Source organism: Rhinopithecus bieti, unplaced genomic scaffold (assembly GCF_001698545.2).
Source record: "Rhinopithecus bieti isolate Rb0 unplaced genomic scaffold, ASM169854v2 scaffold_61461, whole genome shotgun sequence".
Taxonomy (NCBI): Eukaryota; Metazoa; Chordata; class Mammalia; order Primates; family Cercopithecidae; genus Rhinopithecus; species Rhinopithecus bieti.
In genome coordinates this window covers 1,866,407-1,872,406 of record NW_016823852.1, presented here as the reverse complement: position 1 = coordinate 1,872,406, position 6,000 = coordinate 1,866,407, and the positions used below count along the sequence as shown (strand labels likewise).

The 6,000-nt window shown below is 40.0% G+C and overlaps 1 protein-coding gene across 4 annotated transcripts in view; it reads left to right on the top strand.

The window, feature by feature from the left end:
- The window catches only part of NSG2 (neuronal vesicle trafficking associated 2), a 137,561-nt gene that overhangs the window by 59,395 nt on the left and 72,166 nt on the right, over positions 1-6,000 (top strand). The gene's annotated exons all lie outside the window — the stretch shown is intronic.

Below are 6,000 nucleotides of genomic sequence, written 5' to 3'. Positions count from 1 at the left end.
CCACCTCGCCCAGCTAGTTTTTTGTATTTTTTAGTAGAGACGGGGTTTCACCGTGTTAGCCAGGATGGTCTCGATCTCCTGACCTAGTGATCCGCCCGTCTCAGCCTCCCAAAATGCTGGGATTAAAGACTTGAGCCACCGCGCCCGGCCTATTGTAGGCCTTTTCTGTATATATTGAGATAATCATTTTTTTTTTTTGTCATTAGTTCTGTTTATGTGATGAATTATGTTTCTTGATTTGTGCGTGTTGAACCAGCCTTGCATCCCAGGGAGAATGCCCACTTGATCATGGTGGATAAGCTTTTTGATGTGCTGCTGGATTCAGTTTGCTAGTATTTTATCGAGGATTTCTCATCGATGGTCATCAGAGATATTGGCCTAAAGTTTCCATTTTTTGTTATATCTCTGCCAGATTTTGGTATCAGAATGATTCTGGCCTCATAAAATGAGTTAGGGAGAAGTCTCTCCTTTTTGATTTTTTGAAATAGTTTCAGAAGGAATGGTACTGGCTCCTCTTTGTACCTCTGGTAGAATTCGGCTGTGAATCTGTCTGGTCCTGGGCTTTTTTTGGTTGGTAGGCTATTTATTACTGCCTCAATTTCAGAACTTGTTATTGGTCTATTCAAGGATTCAACTTCTTCCTGGTTTAGTCTTGGGAGGGTGTATATGTCCAGGAGTTTATCCATTCCTTCTAGATGTTCTAGTTTATTTGCATAGAGGTATGCTATTGTATTCTCTGATGGTTTTTTGTGTATCTGTGGGGTCAGTGGTGATATCCCCTTTATCATTTTTTATTGTATCTATTTGATTCTTTCTTATTAGTCTAGCTAGTGGTCTATTTTATTATTTTTTTCAAAACACAAGCTCCTAGATTCGTTGAATTTTGGAAGGATTTTTTGTGTGTGTGTCTATCTCAGTTCTGCTCAGATCATAGTTATTTCTTGTCTCCTGCTAGCTTTTGGATTTGTTTGCTCTTGCTTCTCTAGTTCTTTGAGTTGTGCTGTTAGGGTACCAATTTGGGATCTTTGTAACTTTCTGATGTGGGCATTTAGTGCTATAAATATCCCTCTTAACATTGCTTTAGCTGCATCCAGGAGATTTTGGTACATTGTCTTTTTGTTCTCTCTTTTTTTTTTTTTGAGACGGAGTCTCGCTGTGTCGCCCAGGCTGGAGTGCAGTGGCGTGATCTTGGCTCACTGCAAGCTCCGCCTCCCGGGTTCATGCCATTCTCCCACCTCAGCCTTCGAGTAGCTGGGACTACAGGCACCCGCCACCATGCCCGGCTAATTTTTTGTATTTTTAGTAGAGACAGGGTTTCACCATGTTAGCCAGGATGGTCTCGATCTCCTGACCTCGTGATCCACCCGCCTCAGCCTCCCAAAGTGCTGGGATTACAGGCTTGAGCCACCGTGCCCGGCTATCTCTTTGTTCTCATTGATTTCAAAGCACTTCCTGATTTCTGCTTTAATTTCATTATTTACCCAGGAGTCATTCAGGAGCAGGTTGTTCAATATCCATATAGTTGTGTGGTTTTGAGTGAGTTTATTAATCTAGAGTTCTAATTTGATTGCACTGTGGTCTGAGTGACTGCTTGTTGTGATTTCAGTTCTTTTACATTTGCTGAGGAATGTTTTACGTCCAGTTATTTGATCAATTATAGAGTAAGTGCCATGTGGCACTGAGAAGAATGTATATTCTGTTGTTTTGGGGTGTAGTGTTCTGTAGATATCTATTAGGTTTACTTGTCAAGAGCTGAGTTCAAGTCCTGAATATCCTTGTTAATTTTTTGTCTTGATGATCTAATAGTGACAGTGGGGTATTAAAGTCTCCCACTATTACCATGTGGGAGTCTAAGTCTCTGTAGATTTCTAAGAACTTGTTTTATGAATCTGGGTTCTCCTTTCTCCTGCATTGGGTGCATATGTATTTAGGATGGTTAGCTCTTCTTGTTGAATTGATTTCTTTACCATTATGTAATGCCCTTCTTTGTGTTTTTTGATCTTTGTTGGTTTAAAGTCTGTTTTGTCAGAAACTAGGATTGCAACTTCTGCATTTTCCTGCTTTTCATTTGCTTGGTAAATTTCTTTCCATCCCTTTATTTTGAGCCTGTGTATGTCTTTGTACATGAGATGGGTCTCTTGAATACAGCACACTGATGGGTCTTGACTCTTTATTCAGTTTGCCAGTCTGTCTTTTAATTGGGGCATTTATCCCATTTTTACTTAAGGTTAATGTTATGTGTGAATGTGATCCTATCATCATGATACTAGTAGTTATTTTGCACACTAGTTGATGCAGTTTCTTCACTGTGCCATTGGTCTTTGTATTTCAGTGTGTTTTTGCAGTGGCAGGTACCAGTTTTTCCTTTCCATTATTTAGTGCTTCCTTCAGGAGCTCTTGCAAAGCAGGCCTAGTGGTGACAAATTCACTCAGCATTTGCTTGTCTAAAAAGTATTTTATTTCTCCTTTGTTTATGAAGCTTAGTTTGGCTGGATATGAAATTCTGGGTTGAAATTTTTTTTCTTTAAGAATGTTGAATATCAGCCCTCTCTTCTGGCTTGTAGGGTTTCTTCTGAGAGGTCCACTGTTGTTAGTCTGATGGGCTTCCCTTTGTAGGTGACTTGGCCTTTCTCTTTTGCTGCCCTTAACATTTTTTCCTGCATTTCAAACTTGGAGAATCTGATAATTATGTATCTTGGGGTTGATCTTCTCATGGAGTATCCTACTGGGGTTCCCTGTATTTCCTGAATTTGAGTGTTTGCTTGTCTTGCTAGGTTGGGAAAGTTTTCCTGGATGATATCATGAAGTGTGTTTTCCAACTTGGTCCCATTCTCCCCATCTCTTTCAGATACTCCAATCAGTCATAGGTTTGGTCTTTTTACATAGTCCCATAGTTGTCAGAGGTTTTGTTCATTCCTTTTCATTCTTTTTTCTCTAATCTTGTCTGCCTGCCTTAATTCAGTAAAATAGTCTTCAATATCTGACATTCTTTCTTCCACTTGATTGATTCAGCTTTTGATACTTGTGTTTGCATCACAAAGTTCTCGTGCTGTGTTTTTCAGCTCCATCAGGTCATTTATGTTCCTCTCTGAACTGGCTATTCTAGTTGGCAGTTCCTGTAGCCTCTTATCATGGGTTTTTACCTTCTTTGCATTGGGTTAAAACATGTTCCTTTACCTCAGCCAAGTTTGTTATTACCCACCTTCTGAAATCTACTTCTGTCAATTCATCTATCTCATCCTCCATCCAGTTCTGTGCTCTTGCTGGAGAGATGTTGCAATCATTTGGAGGAGAATGATCTGGCCTTTTGAATTTTCATTGTTTTAGCATTGGTTCTTTCTCATCTTCATGAGTTTGTCTAGTTTCGATCTTTGAGGCTGCTGACCTTTGGATGAGATTTTTGTGGGGATGATTTTTGTTGATGCTGTTGTTGCTTTCTGCTTGTTTGTTTTTCTTTCAGTAGTCAGGTCCCTCTTCTGTAGGGCTGCTGCAGTTTGCCGGGGGTTCATTTCAGGCCCTATTCATCTGGGTATCTCCCACACCTGGAGATGTCACCCAAGGAGACTGGAGAACAGCAAAGATGGGTGCTTGCCTTTTCTCTGGGATCTCTGATCTTGAGAGGCACCAACCTGATGCCAGTAGGAATGCTCCTGTATAGGGTGTCTGGCAACCCCTGTTATGGGGTCTCACCCAGCTGGGGGGCATGGGAACCAGGACCCATTTAACAAAGCACTTTGGCTGTCCCTTGGTGGAGGGATAGTGCTGCATTAGGGGAGAAACTCACTTATCTGAGCTGCCTGGATTCCTCAGAACTAGCAGAAGGAAAGATTAAGTCTTCTGGTCTGTGGAGACCATGGCCACCTCTCCTTCTAGAGGCTCAGGCCCAGGGAGATCAGAGCTCTGTCCCTAAGACCCTAGCTAGAGTTGCTGGAGTTCCTGGAGTTCCTGCAGGGAGGCCCTGCCCAGTGAGGAGGAATGTGTCAGGGTCCAGCCTGAGGAGGCAGTCGGGTCATGGTCTGCAACAGCCAGTGTGCTGTGCTGTGGGGAGTACCTCTTGGGACCAAGCCATCCAGTCTCCTCAGCTCCAGCAGGGAAAAATCACTGGGGCTATAGTGATGGCTGCCGCCCTTCTCCCCAACCCTGGGAGTTCAGTGTCTTAGGCAGCTAGCAGCTGCAGCGATGGCTGCCAACCCTCCTCCAGGGAACTTGGTAGTCTTAGGTAGATTCCAACTGAGTGGCTGTTGAGAACCTGTGCGGCTCTGTGATTGGGACCCATGGCCCTGGTGGCATGGGCTCTCAAGTGGGATCTTCTGATTTGAGGTTGCACAGATCTGTGGAAAAAGCACGGTTTCCCAGGCTGGGTAGCATGCTCACTCACCACCTCCCTTGGCTGGGGGTGAGGACTCCCCTTGCCCTGTGTGGCTCTCAGGTGGGCCAACACACCACCTTGCTTTTCATTTTTCTCTGTGGGTCATGCCAACCACCTAGTCAGTCCTGATGATAGAATATGGATACCTTGCTTGCCAGTGCAGGATTCTCATGCTGTTTTGGTTCTTCTCAGTGGGAGCCTCTGACCGCTGCTAGTCAGCCATCTTGGCCCTGCCCACCCTTTGTTTTTTTTTTTTTTTTTTTTTTTTTTAATTTGTTTCTTCCGTTTAATCATGCTCCATTTCCTTCCCTGTGAAAATGAACTCTTGGGAAGGAATCTAATAGATTCATTCACACAAAGGCTGATTAAATTACTTATGTGATCTCCAGGACCGTAATGCTAATGATTTTGAACATCCTTTAATGTGCTTATTTGCTATCTATTCATACCCTTTGATGAAGTATCCATCTAAGATTTTGCCCACTTTTAATAGTTTTTTTTTTATTGTCAAATTATGAGGGTTCTTTACATATTCTGAATACAAGTCTGTTGTCAGGTAGATTTGCAAATATTTTCTCCAAGTCTTTACCTTGTCTTATTATTTTTTCTTGACAGTGTCTTTGGCAAAACAAAAATCTTAAAGTTTGATGAACCCCAATTTATCAATCTTATCTTTTATAGATTTTGCATTTGGTGTCAAGTGTATGAACTATTTGCCTAACCCTAGGACACGAAATATTTTTTCCTATGATTTATTCCAAACATTTTAGTTTCATATTTGACTTTTAGATGTGTAGTCTATGTAAGATATGAGGTTTAGGTCAAAGCTCATTATTCAACATCATTTTAAAAAGACCATCTTTTCTCCACTGAATTGCATTTGTGCTATTGTCAAAAATCCATTGACCATTATTTGTGTGGGTCTATTTTTGTGCTCTCTCATCTCTCCCATTAATTTATATGTCTATCCCATTGCCATTACATTGCTGTATAAAATACTATAGCTTTATAGTAAGTGTTAAAATTGGATAGTGTGATTCTTTCAATTTTATTTTCTTTTAAAATAATTGTTTTGGTTATTATAGTTATTTTGCCTTTCTATATATATTTTGGAATAACCTTATCTACAAAAATTTCTGCCAGAGGTTAGAATTGAAAATTGACCCATTTTATGAAAATTGACCTATTTTATGAAAATTGACCATAAAATAGGTCAATTTTATGGATTTGACATCATTACTATGTTGAATGTCCAATTAGTGAACTTGTTATTCTTCAATTACTTAGGCCTTTAGGATATTTCATAAGCATTTTGTAATTTTCACTATACAGATCCTATATGTATTTTGCTAGATTTATAGCAAGGTTTTTTATTTTGGAGAACTATTGTAAATGGTATTGTAAAAAAATTTTGATTTCTATTTATTCATTTCTGGTAAATAGAAATATGATTGATTAAATTGTGCACATTCATATATTCATGAATGTTAAACCCACATATTAAATTGGTTCAAGATATTTTAAAAATACTTTTTTTAATGCAAGCAATTATGTTCTCTACAAATAAAGACAGTTTTATTTCTTCCTCTCCAATCTGTATGCCTCTTATTAATTTTTCCTGCTTCATTGCA